Here is a 23777-nt window from a genome sequence, read left to right as displayed (position 1 = left end):
TGACATAGTTTAGTGTTGTTTGACATATCAGTCAAATTTGACAGATTGACAGTTTTTGTCATTTTCAGTGAAAATTATCTTTTTGGGATATAATTTAGCACCAAGTCACATTGTCAAGTGTAGATTTATACAATCTGTCAAAATTGACATTTTGTGACAGTTTGACATTTTTGGATCCCAAATCGAAACGGTTTGTCCGATTTTGATAGGACCTTCAACATTAGTAGTCATGGGATGGAAAATGTAGTTTGACACATCTGTCAAAACTGTCAAAATTGACAGTTAGACAGTTTTTGTCATTTTTAGTGAAAATTAACATGTTTTGTTAAAGTTTGGTACTAAGTCAAATTTGACTGATATGTCAAACAACACTAAACAAAACTTTAACTTCAATGGCCATTAACGTCTCAAAAATTTAATTCGAATTAACTTTAATGCAATTGGTGCGTGATGCAATTGGTTAATGGCGGAACTAATGGTTAATGCAAGTGATCAATGGTTAATTAAAATTAACAATTACGGCCAACATTACACTGCTACATATAGCTAAAATAGTTTCGCTACCCAAGCGGTACGGTTACCCTGTACCTGTACCAAATGTAATGACGAAACATGTAAACAAGCGAGTATAATTTCTTTCTAGTATAAAATAATTCTTTTATAATACAAAAGTAAGTACATTTGCACTGGATTTAGTATTTTCGTACCAAATAACAATAATTAGGATTTTAAAATTTAAGTACAGTTAGTGTCGTTATAATTGTTTTCAGTTTGCTTCACGAAGGATCAAGATTATTTAATCCATCATTGTAGTGCGAGCGAGAGGGAAAACGTGGTAGAAGGGATCGGCATACTGAGCTCGCACAGCCCGCCGCAGCGCGTAAAATACCTAAACTCGCTCAACGCCGAAATGTAATAGCGCTCTTAAATCAATGTCTAAAGCGATTATAACACATTAAAAAGAGTTTACGAATAATTAGCGCAGTAACAGCGTGTCTTTCTCTTTTACCATGGGGCTTTATATCCATAGAAGACACAGACATCTGGTCAGCCCAGAATGCATGAAACAGTAAAAAAAAATTCGCGTTTTGGGGTTGGTTTCATGTTCCATAAAAAGAGACGGTTTAGCCAGTAGAATCTAACCATGCATTTAAATCCCCATGGTGAAAGACACGCTATATAAATTTTCTAGAAACTGACAACTTGTTGTAAATTACAGATTGTTTCAGTTACATGCAAATAGACTAAACCCTGTTGAAAAACTTGTAATAGTTGCCGCGCTGCTTATCCGGCTGCGTTGAGTCTGTTTAACTTTAACATAAAGAAACTCGAATAAGGCGGGTTTTGTTAACTTGCTTGTTCTTCTGCCGTAACTTTGCAGGATCAAGTTTTCGCATTTAAATCTGTTAGTATAGAAGCACGTCGAGGCGCGGGGAGGGCATCCGGTATCTTAACCAATTTGAACTATTTGTAGGGACATCATTATTTTAATCATGTTTTTGTTTCATAGCCTATTACGACTTTGTTATTGGGAGTTTGCTAACAATCGCCGTAATGTTGAAGGGTTCAAAACATGTGGATGACCATAAATTATAGCCCGAAACGCAGCGGCGACAGCGAACGACCGTTTGAAAGGCGATAACCCACAATATTTTGAATGGGCTCATGTATTACAACCTATACGTTATAAATGGGCGTCCCTTCCCTACCAGGACGAGTCGCTACCCGCGGGACGTCTGTCTACAAGCTCATTTGTTCATCTCTAGTATAATTTGCTCTTTTCATCGTTAACAGTGCTATTACCAAAATAGTGCGGACGAGCAAGTTTTATCTGTGGAAAATTATGTCCAAATATGTGGCTTGGCTGTTTTGCTACGTCACATGGGAGACAGTGAAAAATGTATTCATTGATCATTACTTTTCTGTTATACAATATTCTTGTAGTAATGAAACGGCCCAGCCACATATTTTGACCAAGGTGTAGAGTTTGTGAAGTTACTAGGGCTTTAGGAAGTTAGATGCTTGGCTCTACATGAGACCTGATAACTTTTTGACAGTGCGGACCATATGGTCGTCTTGGCAACATTTCACATGAAAATGTTTTTGATGGGATAGGTTATATTCAGTTTAATATCTTAATGACTATACCCAGTAAGAAAATGAAATGATATTTGTGAAATGAACAAATATATATGTTTCCTGGTGTGCCCGATAATGCGTAGGTGTTACAAGTTTCGAATATTACTATAGTGGAGCTGAAACAATACAAATCCCCGGCGCAACCCATACTCTGACCCTTAGATTCGTGACAACTGAACGTAATCGGAGCTAGGTCAGCGTAAGTGGTGGTGGTAGCGTTTGTAAATTGTTGCTGTTTCCGGCCCCGGAGCCGGCTTCCGGACTCAACGATATCAGCAGGTGCTTTGAGATGGGTTACTTATTTGAACGCAAACACCAAAGTCAATAAAAAAAAATTAATTAAAAACCTCGTGGTAATATCATTTCCATATATTATTTACTTTTTCTTCTCAGCGTCCTTATAAATTGACTACATTTTTATGATGCAGCAACGTCTGAATTGAGAGATTGGCAGTTTCAATTTGTTACTGGATTGGATCTACATCAACAGAGGGAATGTAGATGTCAGTTCTATACATTACCTGCCTCGCAACTCCACAACTAGGTAAATGTAGGTTGTGGATGACGCACCTTTTTACATGTTTACTTTTTATACTTTTTCTATATTTTTGAATTGTATTGTTTTTTGTATGTTCCTTTTTATATTCTGATTTTGTTTAGTATTCTTCCAGATTTCGCAGAATAAACACCTACTGTCATGAACTAGTGCGCCTATAATTTATATAGGTAACTGAACAATGTTCCAGCTTTGTGCAGACACGAAATTTAAAAAAATATTCCAAATTCTATTAGCTTGGACATAACCAGCTCGTTCATTTCATTAAAGTGTTTGAATAGCATAAACATGAAACTCAATTATCGGATTAATTCGCACCACTCAATTGATCGCTGGTGCTTCAGCGGTATTCTGAATTTAAAAGCTGTCACGATTGTTCAAACTGATTGGTGCATGCGAAGTGCACTGCGAGTCGTGTCAATAGGCATCTGGCTCGCTTTTATGGTGCGCCTGCCAAGGGCCTATCATAACAGTATTTGTTTATTTGTTTATTAGGATCACCAACAGAAGTTACAATTTACATAATAGAATTAACATACTAAAAGGGCACATTTTTTAGTATCAAAACTTTAACACATTGTAAAATCAGAATACCGTTGTTGGATTCTGTTTTCTGTTGCAAAGCTCTGATGATGGATCCTCTAATGGTTTCACCAACTTTTACTGGATAATGCAGATTCCGGCGAGACGGGGAAAGCTAGTTATCGATGTATAACTTTCATAAAAGCGTAACAGCATTACGGAGAAGAAATGTTTTCTTTATTTTTACAGGACTTTTTTTGGAACTTGGAGACCTACGTACTTAATACTTCATTAGAATCTATCGACGGGTCGTTGATATCAATTGTTTATAAAATATGTTGTATTATTCACTGACAATGATGAAATCTCACCGATTATTTAGTAAATTTCAATCGAAAATTCATTGATTGTATAAAGATGTGCATACAAATTCGTGCTTCGATATTGACAGCTAATACAGATGGCGCGGTGCGGCTTCGTACATTATGCTGTTACTCTGGTTTTAAAAAGTTGACATTCAAATCTTGTGATTTGTGATCAAAACTAAGTATGCATTTCAGTTGTGAAATTAAGCGCCACTTGCACCATCCCACAAATCCGGGGTTAACCGGTTAAACCTGGAATTACCATGTTTACCAGTACAATTGGACACTGGGTTAACGGTTTAACCGGTTAACCCCGGGGTAGTGGAATGGTGCAAGTGGCCCTAAGGGGTATTATTTTTCCTTACACATTCGTTTTTATCTAAAAAAGCTTTGTGTGAAAATTCATTAAAATATTTAGCTCTAAAACTTCGGGTCACCCTCACATTCGGATTGAGTTTTTAAAACGTGGTGAATAGAAAACAACGTGACGCAATTTACTTTTTGTTACTTACTCCACCTCCATCGCGCGATCGCGGCCCACGTACCCCACGGTCAACCGAAATCTCATCAACCTTTTTACTTAGGATTCGGCCTAAATAACGTACCGTAATATCGGTAATTAAATGGGGTCGATTAAATCACTGCTTCTATTTCCTTTAAAAGGGATGCCAATGTTTATTTAGACTATAGAGTAATAAATAAATAAATAAATATTATAGGGACATTCTTACACAAATTGACTAAGTCCCACGGTAAGCCCAAACAGGCTTGTGTTATGGGTACTCAGACAACAATATATATATAATATAAAAATACCTAAATACATAGAAACCACCCATGACTCAGAAACAAATATCTGTGCTCATCACACAAATAAATGCCCTTACCGGGATTTGAACCCAGGACCATCGGCTTCACAGGCAGGGTCACCACCCACTAGGCCAGACCGGTCGTCAAAGTAATGGGAATAGATATAAAATTGAAGGCTTTAAGGTACGGCCTTGGGAGTACATAATGTTTTCAAACGTGTTGCTTATACATCTATTTGAATTGGTCACTTTATCATGATCGAGTTACAAGATGATATGGGGATGCAGCTCTCGTCTATCACGTGATAATTGATGTTGGCTTGTATCTAATTATTGTAGGTACGCTAAAGGTATTTGACCGCATTCCATCCCGCGGAATTTCCTAACGGAATGAAGTTCCATGTACCATGTACCTACCTAAGAATGATAAGAAATACTTACTACCTAATACTGCAATTTATTAGCCATTACCGATAAAAATTGTAACTCTAGTCACTAATTCCAGGATCACGGACCTTATACTAATTATTTCGAAGGACCTTCGGCGGGCCGGATAAAATCCTATCGCGGGCCGGAGTTGGCTCTAAGGAATTGTTTCATCAAAACATCTTAGACATTTTATTTCCGAATTTAAGCAACTTAAGCATTTTTCCAATAGCAGGTATGATTGATTCCAGCTCCCGAATTTACCGGCGGCTGCCGGCTGAAGCGGTCCCCACAAACCGAAAAAATAAAAGTTTATTTAGAACCGTCATTTTTCTAAAATTAAATCGATTAAAAGAATTTAATCTGATTAAACCTAATAGAGATTATGAAAGTCTTCAATGCAGTTGTTATCGCCAAAATCGGAGTCGAGTTTCAACGTTCAACAAAATTCCATCAGGGTGGTTGTGACGACAGCGACTTTGTTAAAGTATTATTCAATATAATTATTCATATAGCTTGGGTACGGTGACAGCTGTCATCTCTATACAATAAAACTACATTGTTGTGTACTTAAGTATAATAAATTTTATACACAACAAATGTACCTACTTAACATATATTTTCTAATTTCCTCTGATTGACCCAAGTTTCATTGTCCACCCGCAGCTGGTGTTTCTCTGGCTAGCCTTGTTTTGTTTACTCCGGAGCTCCGCTTACTGCACATTGCATCTCTGGTAATTGCGCGTAATTTGCCGTTCGACCGCGGCGTTCGCCTTTCATGAATAATGAGCCCGGACAGTTTTAATGAACCTGTTGGCAAGGCGGCATTGTCTCTCCAGGCCAGGGTTAGGGGTGGCATTGCAATTATTAATTGCACGGGGGCATTGAATGTTTAGAACCAGTATAAATACGTATTTAATAATAAAACTAATAAAGACAAAACGGAAAATCTTGGAGCAGAGACCTGGATTGTAGTGGACTGGCTAAGAAAGTGCATGAAGGTGGTGGTGGTGGTGGTATGGTGGTGGTATGGTGTGGTGGCATCTTTGTAAAATACCATAGTTGCATTGAACAAATGATATGATATGATATATGATATGATAATATGATATGATATGATATGGTCACGTTACGCGAAGGGACGAAACTAATACGCAGTGAGGAAGGCTAAGTAACTCCACAGGAACAATCCGAAGACCAGCAACTTGGTGGTCCAATGTCAAAAAACAGATGAGTAACATGCATTACGAGTGAATAAGAAAAAACAAAATTTAAATTACTGTAGAATTCATGCAATTACATACAGTAGGTACTTTCCCTTATAGAAATTTGATTAATGTTGCTAAGTTAATTTGTATTTTAGTTACTCCCAAATTATCCTTATTAGGTATCATTTTTCTCTTTGTTCACATATGTGGCTGCGATAGTGCGTACCCTTAGTACATTATTAGTTTAGTATCATGTCACTACCTGTGACTCACGAAGCCAATTATAGGACCTCACATGCTGTGAGGTCCTATAATTGCCTTCGTTATGTTAATGTCACACTCACTGCTGTTGGATCTCCAAATAAAAAAATAAAAAAAAAGAAACTGCTTACTATTTAAATTATTAAGTTATGGATTCTAATATATAAAAAAACCCCTTAATCAAATTAAAACTCTGTAATGGAACCTTTCATAAGTTATTGTAAAAGTTTTTGGAAAGGGACTAGGGTTCAAAAGGAAAGGAGGCTGTTTTAGTAAATTAAAATAATCTGAGGTACAGCTTTGATGCAATAATTGTGTACTTTTTCTACATCAAAGCTGAACAAAGCGTGTTTCAAATTGTTTAAGACATCAGTCACTTGCGTTACGCGTAGGTAGGTACTAACTAGCAATTGCAATTGCTTGCCTGCCGTCTAAGCTACTGCTCTCATGCAGGCACACAGCTAATTTACTGAATGCTTAATGGTGGGAGATGCCAGCGGCGGAAATTTCATCAATATTATAAACTAATCAGGAAGCTGAGATGTGGAGGTGAACAATATCAGCAAGCGTAGAATACATTCTGTAAAGTGAAGTCACGACCCGCTTTACATTATTACGCGCTGAGATACGGGGATGTCGGGAATACTTTGATATTATTATGAACATTAAGTTTATTACGAAGACACTGGTTGCTACAAATACCAGCACGATACGCGCAAAAGCGTATCCAGACACTACTCGTAAAATGTATTCTTGGCATAGGTAAAATTCTTTCTTTATTGAAAAGAAATCGAGGCGGGTTGAAATAAAAGAAATGGGACGCAGAGCAAAGTCCATATCTCACCATCTGGCGGTTGTGACCCGCTGTGGTCCGTAGAATAAATTATCGCGGCTTGGTGGGAATGGAAAATGTTCGAAGGTGGACACACATATCTACTATTACAGACGATCTCTGTTAACTTACCTTTGTTTCGACCTACCTCGATCTCCCCTACTCCAGTAAAGACCCTAGTAATACGTCCTAGGCCGGCAGTGTTTCATAATTAAAAGGACTGTTAATTAACGCTCTTTTAAGCTCGCATTATAAGCGTAAGCCGAGAACGAGGCTTGTCACCGTTTCAAACGAATACACAGGAAAAAAATACAGACTGTATTGAGAAAACTAAGATTGATGGTCGAGCTTGACATAGCAAAAAACCGGCCAAGTGCGAGTCGGACTCGCGTACGAAGGGTTTCGTATCATTACGCAAAAAACTGCAAATAAATCACGTTTGTTGTATGGGAGCCCCACTTAAATATTTATTTTATTCTGTTTTTAGTATTTGTTGTTATATAGCGGCAACAGAAATACATCATCTGTGAAAGTTTCAACTGCCTAGCTATCACGGTTCATGAGATACAGCCTGGTGACAGACAGACGGACAGACAGATAGACAGACGGACAGACGGACAGACAGACAGATAGTATTTTCCTTGTGTTGTGTGGTGAAATTTGTAATTTTAATAACTATTATAGATTATAAATTAGATTTGAGTTTGCCCGTCTCCATTACTATACCTAGTTATTTGTGTAACGAGAGAGGAAAGTTGGTTTTTCTTGCGAGTGTTTATTTACTCAAAAACACGCGATGTAAAATAACTTTGCTCTCGTGTTGCACATATAGTTTTTCACCTCAGTAGTGAGAACATATTAAAGGGTAAAATGTATTTCGAATTACACAGAATAATACAGAAAAACAAAAAAAAACGAATTTGTAATAGAGTATGAAGTGGCAGTTCATGGCCTTCACTAAATGAAAAAGCTACTTTGTTTCACTCCCTGGAGTGAGGAAAGTCGCACTTTCCTCACTCCAGGGAGTGACGAAAGTAGGCTTGTTCGAGCTGCTGAGGTAAAAAATAAGTTATTCGTACGGACTACTCAGCAAGAATAAATTACAGCTGCATTTCGAACTTCAACAATCTCACCTTGATTTCATAATTGACATTAGGTACTCACAGTGTATTTGTTGTACACTTACCTACATAATGAAGATTTAGATACCTATACTGGTAGTGAATCAAATAAATATCAAATCAAGATGAGTTTTAAAGTAGTATTAACTCACACATGCACAAGCAAACGCGCACACAGTGGTAGTGTTTGATAAGTGTTGGTTCTGCTTATTGCGTATGCATAACATTACGCTAAGCTGTAGCCTGCGCGGGTTAAGCCGGCTTTCTAATGTTGGTTTAGTCGGAAACTCAGTCTTAGCTGTATTCATAATACTAAAGCAAGATAGTATACTTTATGAAATATAATTTAAACCATAACATTACTCAGAGATCGGTGAATATCTGGGGCACGGTAGTGTCCCCGCCAAGACGAGCAAAGCGAAGCGCAAGGGCACATATTTTGACTAAGGTGTAGAGTTTGTGAAGTTAGGGCTTGTAGAGTTAGAAGCTTGGCTCTACAGGAGATCTGATAACTTTTTGACAGTGCGAGCCTTATGGTTTCGTCTTGGACACATTTTACATGTAAATGTTTTTGGTGGGATTATATTTTGTGAACTTCAGCAGGCGTATTATGGATGGTTTTATCCTCGTAATAAAATAACTGTCACTTTTTAACACCGGGGGATAGAAAGTGACGGACACCGTTTTATCAAGCTGTCACGTAGACAAGAACGACCATCATATCTACAGCATCAAATAGTTAGATAGTTAAAGCCAAAGTGGCGAAATATAGCTAACACTTCGAAATTTCCATGGTAGCAAATGTGTATTGCAATAAATTTTGCCATTCTGACAATCTGTTTTGATGCTGACGATACATTGTGCAATACGGGTGATATGGCGATAAATATTAATGAAAGTCAATGACAATGTTGAATCTGCGTAGGCAAGGACATAATTATACTTACTATTTAATTTATGTGTCTTAAATAGGTCAATATCGTCGATGTGTATCGAGATCGTGAGTGGCTATGTAAATTTGAACACAACTTTGAATAGAAAATGATTCAGTGTTTATTTAAATGTATTTTTACAGACTGATCGTTTGTTTCTTACCAGATTGCCTCAACGGTGAATGATACTCGTAGCAGAGATGACAAACGGCTTTCTCTCATCAACAACGCTCGCCAAGTGATTAGGCGAGCGTCAGTTACATCTTTTACAGTTCCGTTGCTGTAAAACAGTGTTTAATAATATTTCATCAATCCTAGTGGGCAGATTTTGATTGATCTCTCTCATATCATTACTCTCATTAGTCGTTGAAACTTTCTTGATCAGTTTTCTATCATATGCCAATTCTTCCTTACTGTAGCCAAGTAGCATCATAATAAAAGCTGTTCTAACACTCTCTATCTGTAACCAAGTTGCATCGTAAACGATACAAAATAAATTTAGTCGCTAAAGCTTCCCGTTGGATGCGATGAAAGCCACTTAATATCTATGCAATTTCGGCCCTGTCGAAACGTTGCACATGGGATATGAGTAGGTACTCGCTTCTCAAGCGGCCTCGCGCTGAGTCCCGCGGGTCGGGCCGGCGCATAATTGCCGGAGGTTATTCCCATTTACAACATCAAAAGAACCCGAGTCGAGTTCTCTAGCGCCAGTGTAAACATAGGCAAAGCTTCGTCACAAGTATGCGTATTCATAGACCGCATTTATACGGTTTGGCTGGATTTGTCGACTCGACTACGTTCGGTGAGCGTTTGGAACACAAGCTTTGAGTTTATATTAACGCGCAGATTAAAACTTAATTGCTCCGTATTTCATCGTCTGATAGGCGTGGGAAGCATCACTCGGTGCTCAGTTAGCGATTGTTGGTAAAAGCATCAGGTTTTAAGAACTTTGACACTATTAATGTACCCCACACGAGCTATTGTATAGTGTATTGTAACTATCTCTATCGCACGTACATTATTACATTGCATTGACCTCCGGCATCATAGTTGGGACGGCAATATATAATTACGCGCGTGCGATAGAGACAGGAACAGGCGGGTTAATGTACGGAATTATTTGTTCTTAAGAGCCCATCAACGTGCTCCCTAGCGCCACTGCTAAATAATTGTGATTATTTAAAATAAAAAATAGATTAAAAAAACTGGCCAAGTGCGAGTCGGACTCGCGTTCCAAGGGTTCCGTACATTACACAATTTAAACAATGTATTTTTTATGTGAAATGTCTTTAAAAAACCCGTAGGGGTCGGATCAAAAACTAAGTAATTAAGTCCGACTCACGCTTGACTGCACATTTCTAATAGGTTTTCCGGTGATCTATAGGCAAAGATCTATTTTGTGTATTTTTTTCAAAAATTTTGACCCAGTAGTTTCGGAGATAAAGGGGGTCATTTTTTGCCTATTTTCTTGAATAACTTCTAAACTGTTTATCTTAAAATTATAAAACAAATATATTTGAGATTCTCGTAATGAGCTCTTTCATTTGATATGTAACACGATATAGTTTGACAAACTTTATTTTTTAATTTTCTCATTTACCCCCCAAAAGTGGCCCAGGTGTTTAAAATTAATTTGTTTACGTTACATGTCCATCTTTGAGTCACAAACTTACATATGTGTACCAAATTTGAACTTAATTAGTCCAGTAATTTCGGAGAAAATAGGCTGTGACAGACGGACAGACAGACAGACAGACAGACGCACGAGTGATCCTATAAGGGTTCCGTTTTTTCCTTTTGAGGTACGGAACCCTAAAAAGGTACTTAAATACAAATTAAGTACGTAGCGGCCCTCGCTTTGTATTTAAGTACCTTTTCAATACATCAAACTAGTTTTATGTTGCTGATGGATTCGTCGATCTATGAACTCAAAACAAAAACGGCCGTTTTCACTTTGGACGCATAGATTGACGAATCCAGCACCGTAAAAACTATTATAATGTATTTAAAAGGCACCTAAATACTAAAATACAGTACGTCATCACTTTAGATTGATTGAAATAAACAATTTACAAAACAATTTAAAAATCACAATTATTTACCAGTGGCGCCAGTGAGCACGTTGATGGGCTCTTAAGCGTCCTTACTTTAGGTGCTACCGACATGAAGTTAGTTGAAGCGAGTACATACTTACCCTATAATATTTTTTACAGTATTTTATATCTCACTAGTGATTAAATTGGTGCCATACTTTATATAAATTTCATAATTATAATCATTACGAATACTAGATGTATATATTTTACTTTCTAGTTCGAATTATATTGCAAAAAATACCTATAAGAACGACTAACTTTAGAAAATAATTAATTAAATAAGTTAATTTGGCTCAGTTCAAATACTTATAAAGTAATAGAATAACGATAGATGTGCGATAAGACGATAACTAAAATTCTAGGTGCTAAAATAAAATGAATGAAATTAGATCCCAAAAATATTGTATCTGAATAGAAAATAAATTACATTCCCATTTAGCCAAGTGAAATATTTATTAGGCATCACTTTCTATTAGCAATCTCACAGAGCTAAAGAAGCGTATTAAGATTTATTAGGCATCCCTATTGGCAATCTCACAGAGCTAAAGAAGCGTATTAAGATTTATTACGCATCTCTATTGGCAATCTCACAGAGCTAAAGAAGCGTATTAAGATTTATTAGGCATCTCTATTGGCAATCTCACAGAGGTAAAGAATCCTATTAAGATTTATTACGCATCTCTATTGGCATTCTCACAGTGCTAAAGAAGCGTATTAAGATTAATTAGGCATCTCTATTGGCAATCTCACAGAGCTAAAGAAGCGTATTAAGATATATTACGCATCTCTATTGGCAATCTCACAGTGCTAAAGAAGCGTATTAAGATTTATTAGGCATCCCTATTGGCAATCTCACAGAGCTAAAGAAGCGTATTAAGATTTATTAGGCATCCCTATTGGCAATCTCACAGTGCTAAAGAAGCGTATTAAGATTTTTTACGCATCTCTATTGGCAATCTCACAGAGCTAAAGAAGCGTATTAAGATTTATTAGGCATCCCTATTGGCAATCTCACAGAGGTAAAGAATCCTATTAAGATTTATTAGGCATCCCTATCGGCAATCTCACAAAGCTAAAGAAGCGTATTAAGATTTATTACGCATCTCTATTGGCAATCTCACAGTGCTAAAGAAGCGTTATAGAAGATTTATAGATAGGCAAGTTCAAAATAAACTCAACAGGCTGTTCCCTAAACAATAAAGTTAGTAGGTACATCAGGGTGTTAAATTCCTGTAAGGGACTCGGCAGGACAGGCTCGGCCTAGTGTCAGAGTCACTGTGAAAAATTTGTTAACAATGTTTTCTGGCAATAAATATTTTGTATTGTATTTTTGTATCTGTAAACTGCACTGCATTCTGTTGTTGATTGTATGGAAACTTTCATATAATGTGACTCGTTTTTATAACTCTCGAACTTGAGTGTACATAATTATGCAAAAGTACAATGCACTTAATGAAATGAATTTGGTATCACATTTGTTTCGGATTTATACATTACTTATAAATAAATGCATAAATACCTATAATGGATTATGTATTGTAAAGGCTTTTATTCTGCAAATTAATTAGTATCATATTTTAAAAATCTGAATATGTTTCTAGGTATCGCTGTTCGGATTTAGGTAGCTTGTTATAATATATAAAATCGCGGTCTCAGGAGAGGCGTACCATAATTAACGGCAGTAATCAGATATCGGCGGATCATAATTAATACAAATTGTGAGTTCCAGGCCGAAGGCTAAACGGCGGGGAAATGTGCCTAAAACCCGGCGTGGTGCGTGGTGCGAGGTAACAAACAACAATATAGAGCCCGATTCAGATTTCACTACTTGTTATTGTTTTGAACTGGCTTTTTGACGATTGCCGTGCATTTGCTAAAATCTCTTTACTGGCAAATGTCTGAACTAGCAAAAAACACTGATCAATGTGCCAAGATCAACCGGATAAGTGCGAGTCGGATTCGCCCACCGAGGGTTCCATACTTTTTAGTATATGTTGTTATAGCGGCAACAGAAATACATCGTCTGTGAAACTGTATCTATCACGGTTCATGAGATACAGCCTGGTGACAGACGGACAGTGGAGTCTTAATAATAGGGTCCCGTTTTTACCCTTTGGGTACGGAACCCTAAAAAACATGTAAAAATCATTCTGTTTTAGTGTAAGCTATCGTTACCCGTTACTACGTCGCTGCGACATCGTCACGCGATGCAGACTACATCCAGACTACATCCCGCTAACTACAGTTGTTCAGTTATTTGCCTGCAACTCGGAGTAACTCAAATTTTATGAGCCGCGATATTGCAGAAACTAATGTCGGCTTCCACGACCTTAATGCAAGCTATTCTGTTCGTAGACTGTGGGTAGTAATTGCATAGGGAAATTATGTTAAAAGGGTTGAAATTATAAACTGAAATAAATGCATTAATGTGACCAAGCCCTCCAGTGGCGGAAACCTGATATGAACCGCCGTCTTAAGCTTACGCGGCAAACGCCTTGGACCTCTGGGCTACCCGGTCACGTCGCCGTCGGTTTCTCGAGTATGCAATCTTTGAAAGTCTATTCATCTTTGACCAACTAGAGTTGGGTTGGTCGCCCTTAGAAGGGCGAGCATTTTTACTCTAAGGTTTGCTCCCTAAGTTGTAGGGTCGAAATTATTTTCGTTGTCTTGTTTATTGTTCCCAAAATGTGACGGAGTGAAGATTTTTAGTATGAAATGAAAATATTGCCTACACCAATATAAAATGTAGACGTACAATGGCCCTAGACTTTTGCTATTTTTTTGACAAGAGACAGAAATAAAAGCGTGACAGAATGGTCAAAATCAAAACATAACATCGTTATTAATTTATAACGTTATCTCTAAAGTAACTAATGCCCAGGTACAAAAGAATAGTGTACCCACTAACCTGTCAAATGTAAAAAAAAAGATTAACATGAATATTAGGCGGTTTGCTCACCACAGTTTCGGGCGCACTCGCTCGTTTAGTTAAAAAATTTGTAGTGTACAGGGTACACTGAATGTAAATGTATTATTACGTAGATTTTGCGCGTACAGAGTTGCCTTGCAATCAGTGCAGCGAGAATGAGGGTGGTTTTTGACGCTTCTGTCACTATACATGGGCATTTTGTTTCAAACACTTTCGAAGGTCGTTTGGGCTGTTATCATCTAATTTTGCTGCAGAAGTTGACAATATGTACTAGTAATTTTTGCCAATATTACCGAGATGTATAAAGGAAAAGTGGTTCTGGTGAATCGTGAATAAATATACCCAATGGCTTTTGGGCTTTTTTGAAGAGATTATGATTAGTGTTATATTATATGATATTAAGTCTAAGTAATATTACGATTCGAATACATTTATCCAGTGTGTCAAAACACGTTTAACAATTTTGCTATTTTAAGAACCTTAGGTTTACTCAAAATTTGTGGCGGCACGGTTTCTGAATAAGTACACTCGGCTACGATGCCTTCTCCATTCTCCATCCCACGTTTAAAAAAAAAACAGTTTAGCATAATGGCCACATGCCATATGAAAGCCAGTCCGATATCTGATTTTAGTTGGCACTTTCGACGACGGTCCCTGTTGAGTAGGGAATTCTATAATGTCACAGACATACAATTATAAACCGTACTGTTACCTTCCCCATTTGTTTAGCGCCGCGTGAAGACGCCGGTCATGTATCACTCGCCTTATCGGATTCATAAGGCCACCCTTCGTGTGGCTACATGTGGGAACGTGTGATGTCACGACTCCAAGTCGGCGCCGGTCCGACGGCTCTTTATTAAAACGTATCAACTTGACACTCCTTTCTTAATGGAGAGAGGAAAAATAAGAAAATTTTGCGAGACGGGCGATACAATGGAGGATCGGGTTGCTTTAGCATGGTGAAAACAAAGAGTGTAGGAAAAACTAGTGTAGTCATCTATTTAGATAGTTATGTTGTTACTTAAAGGTAGATAAATAGATAGATATATTTATTTCTAAAACTAATGGTCACTGGTTTGGTGGAAGGAAAGAGAAGGGGCCGCAGTCCAACGCGGTGGTCCAACCAGGTTAGCCAATCGCTATCTATCAAGGTCCATGATGCCTTAGAAGTCGCAAGAAATCGAAATTCCTGGAAATCTGCTCTACGTAGGAGGTCACGACCCTCAGCACTGAGGAGAACGAAGCAAGGAGGGAGGATATTTATTTCTAATTGGAAATTACATGTTGTTTTCACTTAAAAATATCACAAATTCACAAAAAGATCATCAAATGTATACCAAAAATAATAAGCAACAAAATAAAAAATAAGATAATCATACAAACCAATAATGTGAACAAAAAGAAATAAAATTTATAAATAAAAATATTTTCAGTACTTAACAATTGGTGGACTTTATTGACCGAGCGAGATAAAAATGATTTTGTGTCTTGTCGGCTGTCCTGCTGTTCTCTTGTACAGGAACGAACAACGAACATTCGAACGTAAGCTACGCGACATTTAATGTATATAAGTTATTAAAAGTATGAGCGAAATGCATTTTTGCATGCACATTTCAAAATGATGTTCATGAAGTTATTGTAATGTAAATTCGAATTGGCCTCCTAAATAGTCTCATTTCTCAACCGATTCTCCTGACATTTTGTAAGCAGGTTGGGTATAGGATTATGTAGCATTTTTTTATAGATTTCGTTTTTGTATTCTCTTCAAAATGGCAGAACCATGGAAGTTCGCGAGGTCTACAGTTCACAGAGCTACTTTTCTATTTTTGTCTTGAACCTACATCTAACTACAATATAATATATGAACAGAATTATACACCTTTTTGATTCTATTCTTACGAGGTGAATGCCTTTTAAAGGACCGTTTGTGATTGGAAGCGGCGCCTTCGCTCCCCCGCAATTAACGCGACCGAGATTGTCTCCATAGAACTCATATCCCGGTGACCTCAACGTTACCTTTTCATTACTATTTAACGTTTGTTGGCACAGTTTACACGGTTCTATGTTGAACACATACCGAGAAATTATCGTTTTACGAGTGCCGAAAGACATGTGGATGATGCCACTCGATTCGCGTCTTGACACCTATAACGCGGATTTTTCCTGTGTTGACATAATGCAAATGTTAGTTGGAACCAATGGTCATAACTTGAATTTAGTCATTTTTTTTAGCAATAAGTTGAAAATTCAAGGAAATTGATAAATTGCGAGTTCTATGTTTCATTCAGACAGACACACTAGGCTTCGTTTGTGTAAAATAGGTATATTTTTAGGGAATCGATCGGTTTGCTTATAAAGTGTGTCCTTTGTAAGCAAACCGAGTACAATTTCTCCCAATAGGTTGAGTTTGGGCAGCTGTCTGTCTGTCCCAATGTATGCTAAGATCTTTAAAACTACGCAACGGATTTTGATGCGGTTTTTTTTTGTTTGGGAAGCTAAAAGCTAAAAAAATACGTGTCTGTTATTTTAGACTACTCTATAACATATATAAAAATTAGAGTTTTGAATGATTCACGGTTAGTTTCACTAGACTTATATTGACCGGGATATAGACGCAGTTACATGCATCATGTTCATGACATGATGCATGTAACTGCGTCGAAATATCGGGAACTCATAAATAATACAAAAGGTAATCACGGTCTATATCCCGGTCAATATACGTCTAATATATAAAAATAAATCAAATCTGAGCCGGAGAGTCGGGTAGGTTTCCTTGTAAGAAGTTTATCATAATAATCATATTTACCTGGTGCTATACAATTTGCTTCGATGCGAGCTGTGCTGCTATAGGTACTATTTGTTGGATTTCGACGTCACCTGTAAACAAAACAATAAATTTAGCACATTTTGTGATATTAGATTATTTTAAATCGGGTCACTCACGTATTATTAAGTCGAATAGCTCGACATGTTTCGGTCCAATTTACGAGGACCGTCTTCACGGAGACACGACACGACATTTTGTGATATCTAATAACATTTTAATTAGTTTTTAGTGTCACTAACTATGTTTTAGTGGTATTAGAAGTAAATACATAGGTAGATTATAAGATTACTAGTTGTTGCCCACGACTTCGTCCGCGTGGATTTATTTCCCGAAACACACTTTAAACCCCTATATAACCCTATTGGGGTTGAGTTTTCAAAAGCTCTAAATTTTTTTTTTCGTAATTTCTAACATTTTCTATTCCTACTAATTTCAAGTTCCTACTCAAATCGTTCCCGTATATTTTTAGGGAATCGATCGGTTTGCTTATAAAGTGTGTCCTTTGTAAGCAAACCGAGTACAATTTCTCCCAATAGGTTGAGTTTGGGCAGCTGTCTGTCTGTCCCAATGTATGCTAAGATCTTTAAAACTACGCAACGGATTTTGATGCGGTTTTTTTTTGTTTGGGAAGCTAAAAGCTAAAAAAATACGTGTCTGTTATTTTAGACTACTCTATAACATATATAAAAATTAGAGTTTTGAATGATTCACGGTTAGTTTCACTAGACTTATATTGACCGGGATATAGACGCAGTTACATGCATCATGTTCATGACATGATGCATGTAACTGCGTCGAAATATCGGGAACTCATAAATAATACAAAAGGTAATCACGGTCTATATCCCGGTCAATATACGTCTAATATATAAAAATAAATCAAATCTGAGCCGGAGAGTCGGGTAGGTTTCCTTGTAAGAAGTTTATCATAATAATCATATTTACCTGGTGCTATACAATTTGCTTCGATGCGAGCTGTGCTGCTATAGGTACTATTTGTTGGATTTCGACGTCACCTGTAAACAAAACAATAAATTTAGCACATTTTGTGATATTAGATTATTTTAAATCGGGTCACTCACGTATTATTAAGTCGAATAGCTCGACATGTTTCGGTCCAATTTACGAGGACCGTCTTCACGGAGACACGACACGACATTTTGTGATATCTAATAACATTTTAATTAGTTTTTAGTGTCACTAACTATGTTTTAGTGGTATTAGAAGTAAATACATAGGTAGATTATAAGATTACTAGTTGTTGCCCACGACTTCGTCCGCGTGGATTTATTTCCCGAAACACACTTTAAACCCCTATATAACCCTATTGGGGTTGAGTTTTCAAAAGCTCTAAATTTTTTTTTTCGTAATTTCTAACATTTTCTATTCCTACTAATTTCAAGTTCCTACTCAAATCGTTCCCGTTACAAACTTTCAACTTATTTTTAACCCTATTAGGGGATGAATTTTGAAAAACGCTGAAATAACTTTTCTAGTATTTTATGAAAATGTCATATTACGAAGTTTCAAGTTCCTAACTTAATATAAAACTTGATTCCATACAAACTTTCATCCCCTTTTTAACCCCCTTAGGGGTTGAATTTCTCAATATACTATAAATGCAACCTGTAGGGCTAAGATGGTCGCCTTTTTATCATTTGTCACCATGCCTGTCACGTTCTAACAAGTATGAAAGTGCGAAAGTGACGCATGACATGACAGGTGATAAAAATGCGACCATGATACCGCTGCTGGTGTGCAAATTTGAACTTCATATTATGTTATGTAGTTTCGGCTCTGCGTAGATGAATCAGTTAGGAAGTCAGGACACTTGCATTTATATATATATATAGATAATAATATATAGATTATAGATATATTGACCCGCTTAACAGAGTGGTAAGTTTACATTGTAAATAGCTCTGAGCTCAGCAGTAGGCAATGACTAACGCCCTAAACTAATTTAGCAGTTAACAGCTCTGCAGCTTGAGTGCATTCCCGGATGCGTTAGCGAGGTGAGAGGTGCGAAGTGTGGATGCTCAGTCGGGTCGGGCGGGGTGGCCGTGAGGCGCGAGATGCCGCGCGCTCGAGCACACCTCACATAGGTAGGTACTCGTAGGTCGACTAACACTAGGGCTAGGGCCACACGATTAAACGTCAAGCGCCCGAGTACACCTGAGTCTCACACTTAGGTCAACTAACTCGGAGGAGACTGTTAAAACGGCTGAAGCGTTTTAATCGGCTCCGAATCAGAACGAACTTGAGACGTATTTTCGATTTTGTGTTCTTGCTAAAACGTGCTTAAGGCCCAGTAAGTTTGTGTTCTTCTCTCACTCTCACTGAGCGTAAGCGTAAGCGAGATGGAAGTGCATGTCCGGGAGCGCGGATACCTATCATGTTGGCAACCCTGAGCGCGCGCCAAGATTCTACCTGCTGCGCGGCCGGCCAGGTGGTGGTGGCGCCCCTCCACCAGCATAAAAAGCGCTGCGACACCGGCGACCGCCTCTTTCTTGATTTAGGGTCGGTTGCACCAAACCAACCGTTATAGCGTTCGCTAAATTTTATTGTATGGAAAGTTTTATAGTTCTCTGCTGCTTGACGTTAATCAGTCTGCTAATTGTGGTTGGTGCAACTGGCCCTTAGGCTTCGGCTTCGGCGTGGCTATTCTTGAATTCATTTTGATTTATTGTACATTTATTTTTAATTAAAAAAGTATGTATGATTAATACAAATAAAGAATATGAATGAATATATTACGGATATTGAACTAGTTTTCTTGAGTAAATTATACTATTGCTTACAATCATGTTTTTTAATTATTTTCTTGTACTTTTGAATAAGAAAAAAGTAATCGATACGTTTAAGCCGCGCTTAAAATTGTTGAAGATGAGATGTAAATGTCACTGTAATACGTCAACATTCACTATCATCTACTTATTTTAATATTTTGGCAATAAACTTGGAAAAATAAAAACTTGATTATTACAAAAAGTATGAATCATCATTATTCGCTTGCCCTTTTCCCATTCACTTGGGGTCGGCGCAGCATGTCTTTTTCTTCCATACATCTCAGATTGAATTTACAATGTAAATTTACCACTCTGTTAAGCGGGTCGAAACTACATATGAAGTTCAAATTTGCACACCAGCAGCGGTATCATGGTCGCATACAAAGTATGAATATAAGTCGAATATAATGCCCTCACAAAATGAATCTTTCGACTGAAAATTGTAATTTTTCTGAAGCTAATTTCGATGATTAATTTTCAAATTTTGATGAATAATAATTTTCGCTGAATTATTGGCCTTCGTTTGATTCGTACTAAACGTGACATTAATCACCAGAAAATCAACTTTTTAACAGTTGCGTTTATTAACACGATTATTTTACTTAAACTCTTTCGAGTCAAACAGCACAAACATGTAATTGAACTCCATCCCTTGGGGTAATTGCAAGTGCAACGAACCAGCGACCCCGTAACTTCTATAAGTGCCGCGTGGTTTTTACAGCCAATGACAAGAATTCGTTCCACATTCACAATCTGTTGTTAAACCCGTAGCGACAACTATTGCCGGCAATTTGCCGCGGGTATCTGACGTGTTGTTAAACGCGTCTGTCGCAGCAACTATTGCCGGCAATTTGCCGCGGGTATCTGACGTGTTGTTAAACGCGTCTGTCGCAGCAACTATTGCCGGCAATTTGCCGCGGGTATCTGGCGTGTTGTTAAACGCGTCTGTCGCAGCAACTATTGCCGGCAATTTGCGCGAGTACCAGCAATCTGTCGCCGACCATTCGCAGTAATGGGATTGTCTCCTCGTTATCGCGGTTGCGCTCAGTCTCGGAGCAAACGATCATCCCACGCGATACAAACATAATGATTCTGTGTTCAATTTCGGCATGTTTCAACTTATTTTTCTCGCTTGTCATAAAAGTGATACCACAAGCCATTACTTCTAGTCATGCTGAATAAAGAAAGATTCATCTCATGCTGTATTGGCAGATATATATGGAACACCTTGTACTTTTATCTTTATCTCAGGTGATGATAAACAATTTTAAGCTATTGAAATTCCCTGGCATAGCATGAGATAAAAATGCAAGGTGCCAGTTGGGAAAATGCCGATGACAGGGTCGAGTGGAGAAAACGAGGCGAGGCCTCTGCCCAGCAGTGGGATACCAAACCAGGCTAATAAAAAAAAACCGGCCAAGTGCGAGTCGGACTCGCGCACGAAGGGTTCCGTACCATTACGGAAAAAACAGCAAAAAAATCACGTTTGTTGTATGGGAGCCCCATTTAAATATTTATATTATTCTGTTTTTAGTATTTGTTGTTATAGCGGCAACAGAAATACATCATCTGTGAAAATTTCAACTGTCTAGCTATCACGGTTCGTGAGATACAGCCTGGTGACAGACAGACGGACAGACGGACAGCGGAGTCTTAGTAATAGGGTCCCGTTTTTACCCTTTGGGTACGGAACTCTAAAAACAGGTACCTAGCCGACTCGATTGAATTTGCAAGCTTTATCCATGTGTATGAATGAAGTAGACTTTATTTAATTATTTTGCCATCAGGTGGATAGTATGCCTAAAATAAATGGTAAAGGTATGTATGTAAGTGTTTACATGTTTAAATGTTGTACGATAAACATATATGTAGCATGTGGTATCTAATATGGAAGCAATATTACAAAGCTTAATGTGTTCCGATGTGTTTACCTGCTAATAAATAGGCAACAAATCTCCGCGCAAACGGTCTACATTACTAGTAGATGCTGGAGAGAAGCCAACTTACAGATAAATTGATAGATTTATCATGCATGTGCCAATAATGGGTTGGGGAATATTTACTAACACCCGCCGGCTGAATGGTGTAATCATTTTCGTATAAACAACGAACTGATTATTACTGTTACATAAGTAGGTATACAATGTGTGTGTTGTTGGATATTTAACATGTTTTTGGATGTAGGTGTGTTTTTGTTATTGATTAATAGTCTCTTCCGTTGAAACTTCAAATAGGTAGGTACTTATTTAATTTAATTGTGTTTTCCCTGGTTGCCCTGAAAACCAGCGCCATAGCTAAATCTTAGTCATCGGCATATGCTGAGTGGCATCCATTTTGTGTTAGAATATATTAGAATAAGATGTAATAGGTTAAGTTTTATATTTTATATTTCTATATTTCTATTTCTTATATCATGAACCATTTGGTTCCGCCACAAGAGCCCAGTGCTGATTAGCCTTCCGCATAAATCACCACAAAGTAAGTATTCTTATGCGGTCGTACCTATTTAGTAAAGAGTAATATACAGGTGAACATTGTACAGCTTGTAAATAATTTCTAAGCAAAATGTAGATTAATTATCTGTCGACTGTAGAAACTCGTCGTCATGTTTCATTCTGAGGGTAATTATGAATACATTTGTCGAGCGGTGGCCGGCGCAGCCCGCGGCAGACAAATGAGAGTCCTTGGGTCTTATTCAACTGTTTTAACGGCAGCTTGCAATATTCCCATAATGGTGGCCATTTTAGCGGCAGTTATGGTTGTTACCGTTGCTGTAAGTTGCATAGTACACTACACTTACAAGAAGTTACATATATGGTCAATATCTTTCATTTATATCATAGTTTTGCAGGTGATCATCTAAAGAGAAAACTTTGTAGTGTTAAATATTTTTCCTGTTCTAGAAATAAGTATTTTTTGTTGTTTTTTTATTGGGGTATGCGATAAATAAGGAGTGTTCACATAAGTTGTAAGGTCACAATAAGCTATCAAAAATAATGTCGAACAGTTGAGTGCCCTTTACTCGTACAATAACGGCGACGAGACGCATTACTCACGAGACCAGTTTCAGTGGGATAACGCACAACTCGTGTTTGTGCGCTGAAGTTTGCCCCTTTCAGCCCTTACAGTGTTTAACCAAAGTGTTTAGGGGAAAAACTACGTACTTACAACACCTCGAAAATGTTGGGGTTACTATCATCTAATTTTAACTATTGTGAGTCATAATACTACGGTTGAAGTGGCAGGATCATGTTCCAAACTCGGAGGTCTTCATCGCACGGATATGCCGGGTATGGAATGTCTGCTCATAAAAGGCCAATTGCGCTGGTGTGGGCACCCTGTACGTATGGCGCCACCAAGACTGCTTCCTAAAGCAATGTTTTACTCTGAGCTATCCACAGAGGTAAACGCAAAGCTGGCGGGCAGTACCTACAGTCAGGACTGTCAGGATATCGCCGTCCCCGGATACGTCTGCGAGCACATCAGCATCATTTATGTTTTCAGGTGTATATTTAATTTCGGAGAACCTAGGTTAGGTATTTTTGAGTTCTGAGAGTGCTGGTAGTGCTGAAATCCGTTCTCTTTGTCTACGTCGTTGAAAATGGAGACATAGGTTTTCCGAAATATGTTGTGTATAATGACTAAACGTAGTACGTGAGTATAATTGTAAACTATTGTTTGAAAAGCGTTATTTCGAATCATTTGGATTGCATCTGCAGTAGCATTTACTGCTGCAGCATTGCTGGTATGTGTCACATAATTGCGTTGTTGTCGTGTCGTACCCACAGTTATAAATATACCATAGATGACGCAAATGCATCTACTTCGCGTCCGAACCCCGACCAAGCGTCGAGGTTGACCTTCGCTCTTGATTGACAGTCCACTCGCGTCAGTTGTTGCAGCCGGACGTCCGTGAAAAATTAAAAAATGCTTCGTTGCGTGATAATTAACTGCAACAGCCC

At 37.9% G+C, this 23777-nt stretch overlaps 1 long non-coding RNA gene across 1 annotated transcript in view; it reads right to left on the bottom strand.

Moving 5' to 3' along the window:
• Positions 1 to 17969: 17969 nt before the first annotated feature.
• LOC134746332 (uncharacterized) overlaps positions 17970 to 23777 on the bottom strand; it is a 66769-nt gene continuing 60961 nt past the window's right edge. Inside the window, exon 3 of the long non-coding RNA XR_010128227.1 lies at positions 17970 to 18042. This is a non-coding gene — a long non-coding RNA (uncharacterized LOC134746332). The remainder of the gene's footprint in view (positions 18043 to 23777) is intronic.

This window comes from Cydia strobilella, chromosome 12, assembly GCF_947568885.1.
Source record: "Cydia strobilella chromosome 12, ilCydStro3.1, whole genome shotgun sequence".
NCBI lineage: Eukaryota > Metazoa > Arthropoda > Insecta > Lepidoptera > Tortricidae > Cydia > Cydia strobilella.
Note: the sequence above shows the minus strand (reverse complement) of the source record. Positions and strands in the feature narration are given on the sequence as shown.